This window comes from Rhincodon typus, chromosome 9, assembly GCF_021869965.1.
Source record: "Rhincodon typus isolate 14 chromosome 9, sRhiTyp1.1, whole genome shotgun sequence".
NCBI classification, from domain to species: Eukaryota; Metazoa; Chordata; class Chondrichthyes; order Orectolobiformes; family Rhincodontidae; genus Rhincodon; species Rhincodon typus.
Genome location: NC_063340.1, coordinates 18,578,399 through 18,596,874, shown reverse-complemented (window position 1 = coordinate 18,596,874; position 18,476 = coordinate 18,578,399). Strand labels below are relative to the sequence as shown.

Below are 18,476 nucleotides of genomic sequence, written 5' to 3'. Positions count from 1 at the left end.
AAGGTTGCAGGAACAGCAACTCATATTCCGCTTGGGAACCCTGCAGCCCAATGGTATCAATGTGGATTTCACAAGCTTCAAAATCTCCCCTCCCCCTACCGCATCCCAAAACCAGTCCAGCTCATCCCCGCCTCCCTAACCTGTTCTTCCTCCCACCTATCCCCTCCTCCCACCTCAAGCCGCACCCCCATCTCCTACCTACTAACCTCATCCCGCCCCCTTGACCTGTCCGTCCTCCCTGGACTGACCTATCCCCTCCCTAACTCCTCACCTTTACTGGCTCCATCCCCACCTCTTCGACTTGTCTGTTTCCTCTCCTCTATCCATCTTCTATCCGCCTCCCACTCTCTCCCTATTTATTTCAGAACCCTGTTCCCCTCCCCCTTTTCTGATGATGGGTCTAGGCCCGAAACATCAGCCTTTCTGCTCCTATGATGCTGATTGGCCTGCTGTGTTCATCCAGCCCTGCACCTTGTTGTCTTGCGTTAGACCTCAGCTGCTCTCGCCGCATCCTGAGATTTCCATCAGTGCTACGCCTCCGTATGCACGCTCTCCACCTCTCTCTCCATCAGCACTACCTGGGAATCATATCATAGAATCCCTACAGTGTGGAAACAGACCCTTGGCCCAAGATCAGACTTAAGCTGGTGTGTAGTCTTCTCCCCATTAGCAACTCTGCTGGACCTATCCCTGTACTTGCAGGAGGGGTGGTGGTAATAATCAAATATTTTGTGTGGTATCTAGTGAAGTTGTAGACTGTTTCTTTAAACCCGCCTGCAAAGTTTGGATGGCTCTTTCTGCCAGATGATGAATGGTGTGGAGCTCTTCTTAAATGATGAATATCATTCGACTTTAGGAAACACTCAAACTCTCTGCGGGTAAATGGTGACCTGTTGTCTGTGACCAGGTGTCTGTGAACTGTAAAAGATGCGTGCAATTTTTCTATCATCGTCCCCATATTTGATGAATGAACCCTATGCATGAAAGGATCTGTATAGACGACGTAACCAAGTGCTGGGATTACCCAGGCATTCTCAAGAATGTGGGGGGAGCTGCTAGCAGTAATTTTTGTCCTTATTGGCACTCTGGGCACTGTCCCACCAATGTAGCTATGTTTGCATCTATTCCTGGCCACATAACGTCCCACCAAAATATTTTGGAACCCCTGGATTACTCTGATGGAGTTCAACCAGTATCTGGCGGCGACCTTTGATCTGGACAATCATTCTTGCACCCTATAATAACATGCCTTCCTGTACTGTGATCTGGTCTCTCTGGGTCCAAAAAGGTTTCGTTTCTGGTGTGACAGCCCTTTGGTTTCCACTATCACCAGCAACTATTTCAGTTTTGCCAGGACTGGATCTTTCTGTGTCCAAAGTCTAAGATTGTCAGCTGTGACTGGAAATGTGTCCAGAAAATTTAAAACCCTTCCAATGCAGTACCACCTCTTGCATATCCGCTTTCACTACTTGGCCTTCCAGACGGTGTTCCTATGTTCCAACTTGTAATTATACACACTTAGAATTAGAGCCTACCGCTAAATTCGACCTGAAGGTATGGGTGACACTGCCTTGTTTAACTAAACCTAGTGGGAGTTTGTGGTCAGTTATTATTGCAAACTAAGCGTGTAAAGGTATTGGTGGAACTCTGAGTCCAAAATGACTGCCAAACCTTCTTTCTCTATCTAGGTGTATTTAAGCTGTGCATTAGCCAAAATCCTGGATGAATATGCTACTGGGTGTTCCTCTCCGCTGGGCGACCTATGAGCAATATTATAAAGCATAGGTTGACCTGTCCTCTGAGAGCTAAAATCGAAATACCGAAAGAGGAGCACCTCGCCCTGTAATCTGTAAAAGGAATGTGAAAAGTGGTGGTACCTAATTTCAGCAACTTCTAGTGCTTAAGTAAATAAACCCTTAACACTCACTTTAAAATCAACAAGTAACAATTTATTTATTTAACTTGAACAGTGAACAAATTAACTGAACTATTAATAAACCGAATAAATCCCTTCAGTCCACTAACTATTGCCAAACAATGCAAGATTCTAATGTACGTGTTCCAATAAATACAAGTCCCACTTATATAAGATAAAAATTTAAAAAATACAATTTAGTTTCTCAAAATTACAGCCAGGTTACGTGTCTTCCGGAATGTTCTATGTCTTCTCTGAAGATTCTTCTGTCAGGAATATTAACTAGTTGCGCCGTGGGTACCTTTGTTATTTAGATAGTGCTTTCTCCAAGACATAGACGAGGCTGTGAGAGGCAGCAATTGAGAGCTGAGGGCTGTTAGCTCTGGCAGATGGCAGTTAACTCTAAGGTTTTGTCCAACTGCCCCTTCTTTTATACCTTTAATGGCATAACCATATGTTGTCAAAACCATCATATTTAAATTTGATTGGTTTTTGGTATCCAAGTGCCTGGTTCAAATTCATTGGCGAAATTCAAAAGCCTGTTGTCTTGGTAAAAACTGCTGCTTGGCCTGCTAACTGTACAGCCTTTTGATACAAATGTTTCAATTCCAGTGCTCTTTGTGTACTTGCAAACTTTCAAGCTACTTCTCACAGACGTCCATTTTAAATCTCTAAGCACAGAAAAAGCACATCATCTTTAAAAGGCGCCACACAATGCCTTCCCCCCTAGCATTTACAAACACGAAATTCTAACTTCCAGCCTCCCAATCCACAAGTACTGTACCCAACTTCACAACAGCAAATACCACCCTGATGCTGTATGGGGAGGCATCACATGTCAATACCAGATCTCACTTGTGATCATAGTGTGTCAACACCTTGGAAGGTGATAGCTGTTTCTTCACCTCTCTGAAAGCTATGGCTTGGCTGCGTGACCATTTCCAAGGCTGAACTTTTTTTAAAGAGTTGATGCAAAGGTGCCAGCATGGAGGCCAGTTTATGTATGAACTTTCCATAATAATTCACCAGCTCAAGGAAAGGCCTAAGCTCTGGTACAGAGGTAAGAGCTGGGGCATCTTTGATCACCCTCACTTTATCTTCCAACGAGTGTAACCCGGTCCTGTCAGCTCTGTAGCCCACTTGAGGTGCCTGGAATGTACATTTTTCCCTTTCAAGGAATATGCCCGCCTGAGAGAAACGCAGAAGTACTATGTCCAATTTCTCAAAGTTCTCCTTATTGGTCTTCCCTGATACCAACAATCATCTAGATAAATGGCAGTCTGGGGTAGACCTTGTAAAATATTCTTCATCGTCTACTGAAGAATTGCAAAGGCTGGCAATACCTCAAATGGCAGTCTCATATATTGGTACAAGCCCTTATGAGTATTTATTGTATATACCTCAGGGAATTCTCATTTAACCAAAATTGCAAATACACATGGGTCATGTCCAGCTTCAGGAAGGACAGCCCTTTCCCTCTGCCAGCTTTGCACGTAAATCCTCTATGTGAGGGATTCCGCAAATTGATTTTATGATTCCTTAGCTTTCCAGCCTTCTGCTTTCTGCCTCTACTTTTGCCAGTAAGACAAAGAGCACTGGGTGGGCCTTGCAGAATCATGGAATTTCTTCTTATTCAACATGCAAGGGTGCCTTGGCTCCTGTGATAGTTCCTAGATCTTCCTGAAAAAATTCCTGGCTATATAATTAGGACTTCACTCAGGTGGCTGTTTTCTAATCAAAAAATGTTGAGCCAATCTACAATCTTTCTCAACCAATTTCACCCTATGAAACTTGGGCCTGAGTCTTTTACTACCAACTGCTTCTTATAAGACATTGGAACAGAAGTTGTACCCTTAATCTGTAAAGTTCCCTGGTATAGATTCTCAGTCTAGCTGAAATCTTACACAAACTTAAGGGGTGAAGTCCAGAATGAATTTTATTGAAGACTGGTTCTGTGATCACTGAAATGGCTGTGCTGGTACCAATCTCCATTAGAACTGGATGAACATTTAACCAAATGTTTATTTGATTGGTTCTGATTTGGATGTTGCTAAGCAATCTAACTGCTCCACATTAGATGTAGATGGACTTTTCACGGTTTGCACCATCCTGGATACTGGCCTATGAGTTCTTTTACTCAACTTAGGTCTTGTGGGATTTTTTGCTGCTCAAGTCTGCATACCAGCAACAGCTACAATGTCTTGCCGGCTCGGATCCTGAAGAAAATTTCAACTAAAAGACGTGACTTTATTTTTCTGTTTTATTGTGGGCTGACCTGGAATCCCGCTATTTGCAATATGTTCTAGAGTCATAGACCGGTACAGCGTGGAAACAGACCCTTCAGTCTAACTTGCCCATGCCTACCAGATATCCCAAATAAATCTATCCCGTTTGCCAGCATTTGGCCCATATCCCTCTAAACTCTTCCTATTCATACCCATCTAGATGCCTTTCAAATGTACCAGCCTCCACCACTTCCTCTACCAGCTCATTCCATATGTGCACCACCCTCTTGAGTGAAAACCGTTGCCCCTTAGGTCCCTTCTAAATCTTTTCCCTCTCACCTTAAACCTATGCTCTCTAATTTTATACTCCCTCTCCCTAGGGAAAAGACCTTGGCCATTCACCCTATCTATGCCGTTATGATTTTATAAACTTCTATAAGGTTACCTGTTAGCCAGAGGCTGCAGAGAGATAGAAGGAGAAAGGTACAAGCTGCTGACACCACTGCCTGGGGAGAAGTTAGCCAGAGGCTGCAGAAAGTTAAAGAGAGCGAGGGGTGTACCAGCCACTGACATCGCTAACAGAAGGTACCGAATGCAAAGGTGCTGAAATGAAGAAAGAAGTAGCTTGTGAAATAAAAATGACCTGCGCCCAGGTGCTAGTTTGAGCCGAATTAAACCAGTTTGAATTAACTAAGTTCTGCAAAAAATAATGAGGTAATGCAAAAGCCTATTTGGACAAGAAATAATGAAGTAATGCTACCTAAGTGTCTGGGCCAGGGCCAATAAGGTAAAGACATGCGATAAGTGAATTAGCCTGAGCCAACGGGACAACAGCACAACTCGAGAGAGACAAGAGAAAGAATAAAAAGACGACCCTCAGGGCATGCAGTCAGCGAAAACTCCGGAGAGCAACCATTGTAGAAGCAGACCCTACGTCAAGGACGTGGTGACAACATCAAGTGCAGCCCCCAGCCAGTGCAGCCCTCGTTAGCAGCAGCAGCTATCCTGATCAGGTATTAGCTTTTATATTCTGTGACTATTTGGGGAGTGTCAGAGGACTCTAGTGAGTGTATAAGTAAGTCCTTGTTCAGTTTGTGGGAAAATATACAAGGCCTAGTTTTGTGATAAAAACAGTTAAGCAATACATGTCTTGTTTAATACACTAATAAAATAATTTGAGGTTACAAGAATGGATTCGTCTCCTCTCTGTATAAGGTAATAACAGGAGCCAGTGTTCTCCGGGCACCCAACAACACACCCCTCAGCCTCTGACGCTCTAGGTAAAATAGCCCCAGCCTATTCAGCCTCTCCCTATAGCACAAACGCTCCAACCCTTGCAACATCCTTGTAAATCTTTTCTTAACCCTTGCAAGTTTCCCAACATCCTTCCTGTAGCAGGGAGAACAGAATTGAATGCAGTATTCCAAAAAATGGACAAACCAATGCCCTGTACAGTCACAACATGACCTTCCAACTCCTATACTCAATGCACTGACCAATAAAGGCAAGCTTACCAAATGCCTTTCTGACTATCTTGTTGATGTGTAACTCTACTTTCAAGGAAATATGAACCTTCACTCCAAGGTCTCTTTGTTCAACAACACTCCCATGATCTTACTGTTAAGTGTAAGAGTCCTGCCCTGATTTGCCTTTCCAAAATGCAGCACCTCACATTTATCCAAATTAAACTCCATCTGCCACTCCTTGGCCCATTGGCCCATCTGATTAATGACCCGTTATACTCTGAGGTAACCTTCTTCGCTGTCCACTACACCACCAATTTTGGAGTCATCTGCAAACTTACTAACCATACTTCCTATATTCACATCCAGATCATTTATATACACGAGAAAAAGCAGTGGATCCAGCACCAATCCTTGTGGCATATCGCAGGTCACAGGCCTCCAGTCTAAAAAGCAACCCTCCACCACTACCCTTTGTCTTGTACCCTTGAGCCAGTTCTGTATCCAAATCGCTAGTTCTCCCTGTATTCCATGTGATTTAACCTTGCTAACCAGTCTAACATGCGGAACCTTGTCAAATGCCTGACTGAAGTCCATATAGATCACATTCACCACTCTGCCCTCATCAATCCTCTTCGTTACTTCTTCAAAAAAAACTCAATTAAATTTGAGACAATTTTCCACGTATAAAGCCATGTTGACTATCCCTAATCAGTCCTTGCCTTTCCAAATACATGTGAACCCCTTCCCTGTGGATCCCCTCCAACAACTTGCCCACCACTAATGTCAGGCTAACTGGTCTATAGTTCCCTGACTTTTCCTTACCACCTTTCTAAAATAATGGCACCACTTAGCCAACCTCCAGTCTTCTGGCACCTCACCTATGGCTATCAATGATAAAAATATCTCAGCAAGGGGCCCAGCAATCACTTCCCTTGCTTCCCACGAAGTTCTAGGGTGCAACTGATCAGATCCCAGGGATTTATGCTTTAAGATGTCCAGCATCTCCTCCTCTATAATATGAACATTTTTCAAGATGTAGCTATTTATTATCCCCAAATTCTCTATCTTCCATATCCTTCTCCATAGTAAATACTCAAGTACCCATCTTCTGCATTTCCACACATAAGCAGCATTGCTGATCTTTAAGGGGCCCTATTCTCTCCCTTATTACCCTTTTGTCTTTAATGTATTTGTAGAATCATTTTGGATTTTCTTTAACCCTATTTGCCAAAGCTATCTTATGCCCCCCCTTTTGCCTCCTGATTTCCCTCTGAACTGTACTTCTACTGCCTTTATACTCTTCTAGGGATTGACTCGATCCCTACTGTCTGTATCTGACATATGTCTTCTTCGTCTTGACCAAAACCTCAATTTCTCTAGTCATCCAGCATTCCCCAAACCTGTCAGTCTTGCCCTTCACCCTAACAGGGACATACTGTCTCTGGACTCTTGTTATCTCATTTATGAAGGCTTCCCCAATCCCAGCCATCACGTTACCTGTGAATATCTGCCCCAATCAACTTTTGAAAGTTTTTACCTAATACTGTCAAAATTGGCCTTTCTCCAATTTAGAAGTTTAACGTTTAGATCCAGTCTATCCTTTTCCATCACTATTTTAAAACTAATAGAATTATGATCACTAGCCCCAAAGTGCTCTCCCACTGACACCTCTCATCTGCCCTGCCTTATTTTCCAAGAGTAGGTCAAGTTTTGCACCTTCTCTAGTAGGTACATCCACATACTGAATCAGAAAATTTTCTTGTACACATTTAACAAATTACTCTCCATCCAAGCGCTTAACAATTGGCAGTTCTAGTCTGTGTTTGGAAAGTTAAAATCACCTACCATTACCACTATTATTCTTACAGATAACTGAGATCTCCTTAGAAATTTCCTTCTCAATTTTCCACTGACTATTAAGGGATCTATTGGGATTGTACAATAAAGGTGATCATCCCTTTCTTATTTCTCAGTTCCACCCATATAACCTCCCTAAATATACTCCCAGGAGTATGCTAAGCATAGCCATAATGTTGTCCCTAATCAGAAATGCCACTCTCCCTCCTCTCTTGCCCTTCTTTCCTTCCTTCCTGTCACATCTATACGCTAGAACATCAAGCCGCCACTCCTGTCCATCCTGAGCCATGTTTCTGAAATTGCTATGATATCCCAGTCCCATGTTCCAAACTATGCCCTGGGTTCATCTGCCTTACCTATCAGGCCTCTCGCATTGATATAAATGCAGTTTAATTTATCAGTCATTTGTCATTCTTGGCTTTGTTCCTGCCTGCCCTGACTGTTTAACTCACTTTTTCCCCAGCTGCGCTAGTCTCAGACTGATCTCTTTTCTTCACTATCTCCTTGGGTCCTATCTACCCCTAAACTGGGTGAGGCTATGCAGTTGCCTTCACTCAAGTGGTGTTCCCAATGCTCAGTTGTGTCCACTTCCATTTGAACATCCTACAACTCATATGCTCTACTTGCTGCATTTTCCAATGATAAAGCCAATTGTGGTGCCTGTTTGAAGATCAGTTGGGCTTCAGCTAGTAGGCACTTTTGCATGGTTAGATCATTAATCCCACATATCAAATGGTCTCTCAGCATCTCATTAAGGGTTAAACCAAAGTGACAAGTCATCTTGCCCTTGTCAAAAATCCTGATACAGATTCCCCTGGCTCTCGAATTGCTCAGTAAAATTGATAGCATCTCAGAATTAGAGGAATCTTGGGCCATAATATTCCTTAACTAAATCCATCAACTCTTGAAAGGTTTTGGTATCTGGTGCCTCAGAGAAAGTTAGCCTCCTAATAACCAAAAAAAGCTATGGGTCCACAAACTGTCAGGAGAATTACTCATTGCTTTTCATTTCCCCCCCCTCTCCCACCTCAAAAAATGCATTCTTTCCACATACTGGACCCAATCTTCAATGGCAGGATTGAATAAGTCAAGCTCCCCAAATAATGGCTTGATACCAGAAATGCTTACCCCAACTTAAAGATGACTATTGAGAGTGAATTTCTTCAAGACCATGCTTTTCTCTTGCTACCATTGAAATAGCTCACAGAGGCCAGTACCCCATCACCAAATCATAGAAACATAGAAGATACTAGCAGGAGGCCATTTGACCCTTTGAGCCTGCTCCACCATTCTTCACAATCATGGCTGATCATCCAACTCAGTAGCCTAATCATGCTTTCTCCCTGTAACTTTTGATCCCATTCACCCCAAGCAGTATATCTAGTCACCTCTTGGATACATTCAATGTTTTGGCATCAACTACTTCCTGTGGTAATGAATTCCACAGGCTCAACACTCTTTGGGTGAAGAAATGTCTCCTCACCTCCGTCCTAAATTGTCTACTCCAAATCCTCATACTGTGACCCCTGGTTCTGGACACATCCACCATGGGGAACATCCTCCCCACATCAGCTCTGTCCAGTCCTGTTAGAATTTTATAAGTCTCTGTGAGATCCCCCATTATTCATCTGAACTCTAGCAAAAATAATCCCAATCTAGTCAATCTCTCCTCATACATCAGAGCCACCATCCCTGGAATCAGCCTAGTAAACCCTTCATTTACATGTGGGGAGTCCTTGACACTGATCCAGCTTCCTCAAAGCCAGCTCTCAGAGTCAGCAGAGCCTCTGACATTCCTGTTTATATCCGTGAGCCATGTCTCCCTGATTGGGGCTGTTAATCTGGCCCAATCAGGGAATTTATATTCTATGAGGTCCACCTGGCTGATCTCATTGCAATCACTACACTGACAAGAAACCTTTCTTTCCTTTCAGGCATTAAGGAATGCATGATACAAAACTCAGAGACACCCTTGCTGCTTTGGAACCTTCCCAACTTCCCCTTCCTTCTGACTCTATCCTCTCGCTTAACCCCACCTTCCGTGATGTATTTACTATCCCTTGTGACATTCCACTGTTCTGTACTCAGAAAAGGTCCCTTAGTTTTATCCCCCTACATCTGATCTTAATGAATTTCATGCATGACATGACATTGAACTTTTCTTTTGTCACCTAGGTGCCTGTTTCTTTGGACAAGAGTCCTCTCCCTGTACCACAGATCCCTTTGCCCACCTCCAATATCTCTGTCTCCACCTAGACCCGTCACACTGGCCTTTTATCTGCACTCAACCTGTTCATCAAGAATTGTCGAAGTGACATTAGCTGTCTCAATTTCTCTGACCCCCCCTTACCCATTCAAATCTATCTCCCTCTGTACAGACTGCAATCCATGCTCTGAGATCCAACTCTGTCTTTGCAATCAAGCCTGCCAACAAGGGTGGTATTGTTGTTGTTTAGTGTACTGACCTCTACGTTGTGGACACTCTAGCGCCAGCTCTCAAACACCTCCCATTATCTCTCCCTGGACCATGACCTCATCATTGAACGCCAGGCTTTTGTGTCCAAAATGGTCACTAATCTCACTTTATCTGATGATTCTCCCCTTCACCCCTTGCCATTGCCTCCAAGCTCATAATGCCCAACTGTGCACAGCCCACTTCTATGTCATTCCCAAAATTGATAAATAGCACGGCCTGAGCATGACCCATTGTTTCTGCCTACTCCTGCTGTATGGAACACATGTCTTCCTACTTCGACTCAATTTTTCTCTCCCCTTGTCCAGTCTTTTCCCACTGACATTGCAATTCTTCTGACACTTTACAACAGTTTCAGAATTTTCAGTTTATGGGCTCCAGCCACCTCCTCTTAACCATGGATGTGCCTTTCCTTTGCACATCCATCCCCCATCAGGATGATTAAAATGACAGTCCGCTTCTTCTTACAGAAAAGGTCAGAACCATCCCCATTCTCCACCACTGTCCTCAACTGGCTGAGCTCATCCGTTAACTCCTCTCACTTTCTTCAGGTAAAAGATGCGGCCATGGGCCGCAGTTAGGCCCACCTCTTTGTGGAGTACATGGAACATTGCTTCGTCCAGTTCTAGTTTGGTCCCCACCCACAACTCTTTCTCTGCTACAATGATGACATCAACCATGCTGCTTCCTTCTCTCATCTGGAATTGGAAAAGTTTATCAATTTCTCTTCCAATTTCTACCCCCTCACCTTCATATATTCCATCTCTGACTCTTCCCTTCCCTTCTTCAACATCTGTGTTTCCATTTCTGGGGAGATGGTGGCGACCAATATCCACTACAAACCCACTGACTCCCACAGTTATCTTGATAATAGATCCTTACATCCTGCTTTTTGTAAGGACTTCATTCCATTCCACCAGTTTCTGTTCTCCCAACATTCTCTGTTGCATCTGTTCCAATGATATCAGTTTCTACAAGGAGGTCTCCCAAATATCCACCTTCATCCTCAAACAAGGATTCCCCTCCACCGTGGTTGATTGGACCCTCAGTCATGTTCAACCCAACTCCCACACTTTGGCCCTCGTCTCTTCCCTTCCTTTAACAGTGATAGAGTACTCCTGGTCCTTACTTACCTTCCCACCAGCATCTGCATTCAAAAGATCGTTAGCCTCCATTTCCGCCACCTCCAGCAGGATTATACTGCCAGAAACATATTCCCCTTCTTTGTCAGCCTTCCGCAGGGACTGTGCCCTCCAGAACACCTTGGTCCAATTCTCCTCCACTCCCCTCTTCCCATGTGATTGCAGAAGGTGTAACAACCTGCTGGTTTACTTCCTGTCTTCATTATCCAAGAATCCAGACACGCCTTTCAGGTGAAGCAGGGCTCTTCCTGCACCTCACTCAATCTAGTCTACTGAATTCACTGCTAACAATGTGATATCCTCTACACTGGGGAGATGAAATGCAGACTGGGCAACCGCTTTGCAGAACATGAATGTTCTGTCCACAAAAATGACCCGAGCTTCCTGTTGCCTAACAGTTCTATGTACCACTGTGCTCCCTGACCAACATCTGTGTCTCAGGCTTGCTGCAGTGCTCCAGCAAAGTTCAGCGCAAGCTGAAAGAACAGCATCTCATTTTCCATTTAAGGGTCTTGCAGCCTTCAAGATTAAATGTTGAGTTCAATAATTTTGGAGTCTGAGCACCTTTTCCCATGTCTTTACCCCAAACCCCACACACTAGGCCTTGTCATCACATGGACAGCTACCACAAATAGCCCATTGTCAGCCACCAATGGTCCCCATTAGCAGTTATTGATTTTCCTAGGCTGACCTTTACCCATTCCTTTGTCTGCCCAACTGCTTTTCTCTCTTTGGTCTCTGTTTCTACCTATAATTTATTCCTGCTCCCACCCCATCTTTAGCATATATACGAACATTTTTCTAGCTACAATCAGTTCTGAAGAAGGGTCACTGGACCTGAAACATTAACTCTGCTTTTTCTCCACAGATGCTGCTATACTTGCTGAGTTTTTCCAGCAATTTCTGTTTTTGTTTCTGTAGTGGTGTGTTAGGTAGGCAGGTTAGATTAAATAACAGTTTTGTAGCTGTATTGGAACAGCTTGGCTAGGGGTGCAGCTAGTTCTGGAGCACAGAATTCAGTAGTATTGCCAGAATGTTGTTAGGGCCCATATCCTTTGCAGTATCCAGTGCCTCCAGCCATCTGTTGATATCACATGAAGTGAATCAAATTGGCTCTGGAATAGCATCTGTGATACTAGGGACTTCAGGAGAAAGCCACAATGGATCACCCACTTAGCACTTCTGGCTAAGATCGTGCAAGTGCTTCAGCTTTATCTTTTGCATCATTGAGGTGGGGTTATTTGTGGAATCTTTTCCTCCTTTTAGTTAACCATAGAAAATATTTGTAGGAGTAGGTCATTCAGCCCTTCGAGCCTGCACCACCAATTTCTCGCTCCTTAATCCCAGATGCTACAAGATCCGTCCTGCACTTTCTCATTAGCCATGGAGAATATGCCAGGGAACAGTTACCTCTTCCCTGACACTTTTGTTTTTAAAAAAGGAATTTATCATTTCCTACCCTCTCAGAGGCCTACCCCTCACAGAGTCATCCCAACTAATAGTACCTATCCCTCACAAAGCCTGCTTCTCAAAAACCCTCTTTGCCCTCACCTCCACCCCATACACCTCACAGCACCCTCCTTTTCAGCCCCCTCCCCCTCACAGACGTCTCCCCCATGATACCCTCCTTGTATCTATCCTCTTGACATTCCCTGTACCCTCCCCATCACCTTTCTCCCCCCAACCCACTACCATCATTGCCTATTCCCCTCACATACCCAAGGCCTTCAAATTCCCATTCATCCATTTCTCTCGTTGTCCTCTCCCTCACAGACCCCACTTTCTCATCCCCTCTCCCTCACATGCTCCTCCTCATCCCGTCACATTCCCCCATTCCTCCTCACATTCCCAATCCACCAAATACTAATCCCTCTATCTCTCTCCACCATCTCCTCTGTCACATCACACTCTCCCCTTCACAACTTCCCACATTTATTACCCCTCTCCCTCACATCCATCTCCCTTCTCCTCAGGTCACTCCGTGTTGTTTGATTGTCCATCAGCATTCATGCTGGGATGTAGCAAAGCCGCAGAGCTTAGAAGAAAATAACATAGAAGGTAGGTAGTGGCAAAATGGTAATGTCACTGTACTAGATTAATGTTTTGGGGGCATGAATTCAAATGGAATTTGAATCCAATAAAAATCTGGAATTACGAAGTAGTCTAATGGCAACAGCATAACCGTTGTTGATTGTCTGTTTACGTTATCACTGCATGTGTGTGACTATGTCAGGCTGTTGCATGGGACACTCTCCCAATTTTGGCACAAGTTCCCAGGTATTAGTCAGGACGACTTTGCAGGATTGATAGGATTGTGTGTGCAATTATTATTTCCAATGCTTTTATTTCATTCCTTTTATCAGACTTTGTAGTATTTAGATACAGCTGAATGGCTTGCTAGACCATTCAGAGGGCAGTTAGGAGTCGATCACATTTCTGTGGGTCTAACACATGTAGGTCAGATCAGGTAAGGATGTCAGATTTTCCTTCCCTAAAGTACACTAATGAACCACATGGGGTTTTATGATAGCGGCTAATGATTTCACGTTCATCAGAAGACTGGCTTTTAAATTTTTGCAGGAGTGTCCAGAAGCTTGGTGGTTTAGAAATAGGAAGAGGAAGTACCTACAGGATTAGAAATCTTCAAAAAGAAAAGTCACCAGTCCAGAAAGTATGCATCCTGTATCCCTACTAGAAATAAGGTTGAAATTTGTTGAGGGTGTGGCCACAACTTCCCAATCCCCTTTGGGTACAGGGGAAAATGGCAGCAGTTGATTGAAGAATTATAAATGTTACATCCATGATTTTAAAGAAAGGGAAGATCAATAAACTCAGCAACTACAGGCCAGTTAGCCTAACATCTGTGGTGCCACAACATTCAGAGGTAATAATTTTGGACAAAATCAATTGCTATTTAGTCAAGAATGAGTGGTTAAATGGAACTCAGCACAAATGTATTCAAGGTAAATCATTTGGTTCTTTGATGCAGTAACAGAGAGGATCAATTGAGACTAATATGGTTTATGTTGCATAAATGGATTGTTCATATACTACATAATAAAATTGTTGGCAAAATTAAAGCGCATGGGATTAAAGGGACAGTGTGAACTGTGATGATGATGTCACTTTAAAAAGATTATTTTGTCTGGGTTTTTTTGAAGAGAGGTTGTAAAGGCAGAGTTTATGAACTGGCTACTGGAGACAGCCTAAGTAAACAATTTAGGAGAACTTTAGGTTTTATTTTAAAAGTGTTGTAACAATGGAAGGGGAGTGGCCAGCTCTCTCAGACCAGGCTTTCTGTTCTTTTTTAAGCTGTAGTGATCAGAAGCTGTTTGAAGTCCCAGAAGAGTTGGAAGCTTCAGTAAAGAATTCCTAGCTGCTACTTTCTCTGAAATCTCTCTTGATGTTGGTTCTTCCTTGATTGTAGAACTGCCTGTAAGAATTTGTGTCTGAATTTACCTTTTTGCCAAGGGGTGTGTTTATGGGATGTTACTAATATTAGAACAGTTAATTAGTAACAGGTAGTGTATCTATTATTTGGCTAAGTTTTCCAATAGTTAAGTTATTCTAAATTCCCCTTTCTTTTGTTTGTATCTTAACTATAGTGTTTAAGTAAGTTGTGTTCTGCTTAACGTCGAGTAGTTTGACCAGTCACATCTCATCTGGAACACGCATTTCACACCTACCTTTAAAATAAGAAAAAGTTAGAGTCTAGGCTACCTTCTTAAAAAATTTTGAGAGGTTATGGTCTGGACCATAACAAATTGGGGGCTTGTCCAGGATCAAAAACTATAATTCCAATTTGGATTTAGGATTGTTGGATTCAAAGGCAGCGACTGGTAGGTGTTAGTGTCTTTTGTTTTGGGCGTTGAATTCAGTTGGTTTAAACAGGATGTGCCTGGTGTAGTAATGGCTCTTTTGGTCACTAAGAGTTTTCTGGGGAAGGAAGAAGTGACTGGGAGTTTTACAAGCAGTGAGCAAGGCAAACCTGTTGGATTTGGCAAACAAGCTAGAGTTGAAGTTGCCTTTGCCTGTGAGAAAAGGGGACGTAATTGCAGCAAATGCTCAACATTCAAATTTGCTGGAAATGCCATTGAAATCTTTGGAAATGGCTAAAATTCAGTTGCAGATGAAGAGCTTGAACTGGAAAAGGAAATGAAACTGTTTGAATTACAATTAAAAGGAGAGGAAGGCCCTAGCAGAAAAAAAGATAGAGAAGAAAAGCAGAAAGAGAGAGAGTTTGAGCTTCAGAAGTTGGTAATTAGAAAGGAAAGTCGACTGGAAAGGGGGGAGATGAAGGTAGAAGATAGGCTTAGAGCAAATCCGTCGTAGCCATCTGCAGTTTTGTTTGATGGGAGGGATTACTGCGGTAAAAGTGCAATATGAAGGTGAGATGAAGCTGGACGTGACGAAAAGCAGCAATCCCACCAGAATCCAACTCCCGCAACCCCTGTAAATCTAGAGATCTGTTTAAGTATGTCCAAACATTGCCCAAATTTGACGAGAAGGATTAGAAGCCTTTTTCATTTCATTTGAAAATGTGACTAAATGAATGAAGTGACTGGTGACCATGTGGGTTATGTTGATCCAAACAAAGTTGGTAGGTAGAGCTAGTGAGGTATTTGCATTACTATCAGAGGAGGTATCTGAGGAGTATGAGGAGGTGAAGAAAGCCACCTTAAGTACATATGAGCTAGTGCCAGAAGCTTACAGACAATGTTTCAGGAATCTAAGAAGAGACCCTGGTCAAACATACATTGAGTTTGAAAGGATCAAACAAGGTAATTTTGATAGATGGATAAGGGCATTGAAAATAGATCAAACATATGATGCTCCTTGAGAGATGATTATTTTGAAGGAGTTCAAAAATTCACTTCCTGAAGTGGAGAAAACCCATGTGGAACAGCAGAGAGTTAAAACTGCAAGATTAGCAGCTGAAATGACTGATGATTAGGAGTTAGTTCATTAATCAGTGTTTGGCTTCTGACATCAATTTCAATCTGTGAGGGAGAGAAATTGGGGGAAAAGAGAAACCCTCAAGTGGTAAGGGAAAGGAGATCTCATTGTAAATAATAAAGACTTTACCACAGGGTAAAAAAGGAAACTGATGAAGTGGAAAGGGAAGTAAAAAAGCTCATGTGTTTTCACTGCAATAAAGTAGACCATATGAAGTCGCAGTGTTGGTGGTTTAGAAAATGCATGAGGAAGAGCAATGTAGGAAAGCATGATAAGCCAGTGAATTTTGTTGAAGTAGTAAAGGAAAGCACTTTGGTTTTGCTAGAACTGACCAGATTATTTAATGAGGCTTATTAAATGGGTATGATAAAGAAGTGCTTGGGGAATTTGTAGCATCAACACCGTTTCGATCTTCACTAAGGCTGTCCTGCAGAAATGTTTTGTTTGAGTGACGATCATCTCTTGAGACCTGGGATGGAATCTGGCTGCCAGTGAATGCCATTATTAGGGCCCAAGAGTCCAATTAAATTCCAATTTGTAACTGGACAAAAAAAAAGCAAGTCCTGGCTGAGAAGCACATATAATCTGCTTTATATAGTTTCTACTTAGAACGAGTCCAAAGGACGAGGGAATCACAGAGGTATTTCGGGTCACTATCTGAGACTGAAAAAGACCTGTAAGAGCCTTTGCAGCCTATTAGATCATGAGCAGATCTTCTAACACCCCATCACCAAGATGAGGAGTTCAGGTCCAGAGGTTTATAGCCCTCTGGATTTCAAGGAGGAGGCTGTCACCACTCCATCAATCATGCCACTGATTGGCTCAACTCTTACCAACTGCGATGTTTGATTATTATCATTCCTTACCAAAGCTACCCCAAATCCCCAACATTTGCTTCTGGATGATACAGGCTGATCATTTGTTTGAGTCATCTGCAAAAGCAGGGATAGAACTTTCAATATTTAGAGGTTCCAGGTTACTGGAGGCACTGATGCCTTTGGCACTGGAGACAATAAGATTGCAGGATATGGAAGCACAAATAAATATGCCACTTACTTCTCTGCATTACTGAAGTAGTTGATCTCATTTAGTACAACTTACTTGTGCAAAGCCAAATTTTCAGCAATGACGCAAGTGAAAACAATGTACCAAGTCAGGTATAACATTCATCATCCTCCTCCTCCATCTATGTTTTGCTGTCTTCGACTTGCTCCTCCTCCTTTGACAACAGCATAAAAGCCAACATTTTCCAGCCCACTTCACTTCTAACGAGTCATTGGACTTGAAACTGTTTCTCTATCTATAGATGCTGCCAGACCTGCTGAGTTTCTCCAACACTCTCTTTTTACTGCAGATCTCAAGCATCCTTAGTATTCATTAACATTCATAATGACATCCGTGTGTGTTTGTTGAATTATCTTGTAATATGGTCTAAAGGAATGCCTGAGACCTAATGGAATGAGGGAACAAGAGATGGATTTATTCATTAAGGGTTAATTGGTTGCGAACTGGTTGTATAAATATTGGGGGCTAGTAATTAGTGGGGTGATTTACTGGTGGTTAATAAAGGAAAAAATATGGTGGTTTGGTGATAGGGAAGAAATTCAATAGTGTGTAAGAGCCCTTCTGGATGGTAAAAAAAAAGAATAGATGAAAAATATACCACAGGTGATTGGGGGTGGGTGGGGGTGCACAGAAAATGTTCAGTTATGTGTAAGAACTCTTCTGGATATAAAAAACAGTAATTGGTGGGGCATGAGTTTTGTGGAACATGGTTAACTGAAATAAAACTCTAACTAGAAGTGTGGACTTGGGCTCTTTAAAAATATTTATCTTCTAGTGCATAATATATCTTGCATCTTGACAGAATTTTTCAGCATAAACAGCAAGTATCATGTTAGGTAAATAAATAAAAATTATATATGTATGCAATTACGCAACTAATTTTTATACAGTAAAAATATTTATGTGGAGTTTGTGAAATGATACTTAACATGGCAGCAGTACTACACAACACAAGGGAAAGTATCCTCAATATGAAGAGGGAGTCTCAATTTCCACCAGGATGGTACATTGGCCACTCCAACAATATTCTTACAGACTGATGCACCTGTGACAGCTAGATTAATGAGTATGAGGCATTGCAACTTTTTGACTCTTGTTGAATCCATCAGTATCTGCTGCAGACCCAGTAAATCAGCTATGTCTTTCAGAATACATTCAGTAGTGGAACTACCGAGCCCCCCTTGGTAATGGACATTGAACTTTCTCACCCTGTGTATATATTCTGTGCCTTTGCCACCCTCAGTGTTTCCCACAAGTGGTGTCCAACATGGAGGAGTACCGGTGCAGCGGCTGAGGGATGGCAGTAGTTCCTCATCAGCAGGAGGTTTCAATGACTTTATTTGACCTCATGCCATAGATCTCTTGTAGTCTGGAGTC

The 18,476-nt window shown here is 42.6% G+C and overlaps 1 protein-coding gene across 2 annotated transcripts in view; it reads right to left on the bottom strand.

The window, feature by feature from the left end:
* entpd6 (ectonucleoside triphosphate diphosphohydrolase 6) overlaps nt 1–293 on the bottom strand; it is a 55,530-nt gene extending 55,237 nt beyond the window's left edge. Inside the window, exon 1 of one of the 2 annotated variants that reach the window (XM_048600660.1) lies at nt 272–293. The gene's annotated coding sequence lies outside the window, so the exon portion shown is untranslated. The remainder of the gene's footprint in view (nt 1–271) is intronic. The other variant, XM_048600659.1, reaches the window with a different exon arrangement.
* Nucleotides 294–18,476: the final 18,183 nt, after the last annotated feature.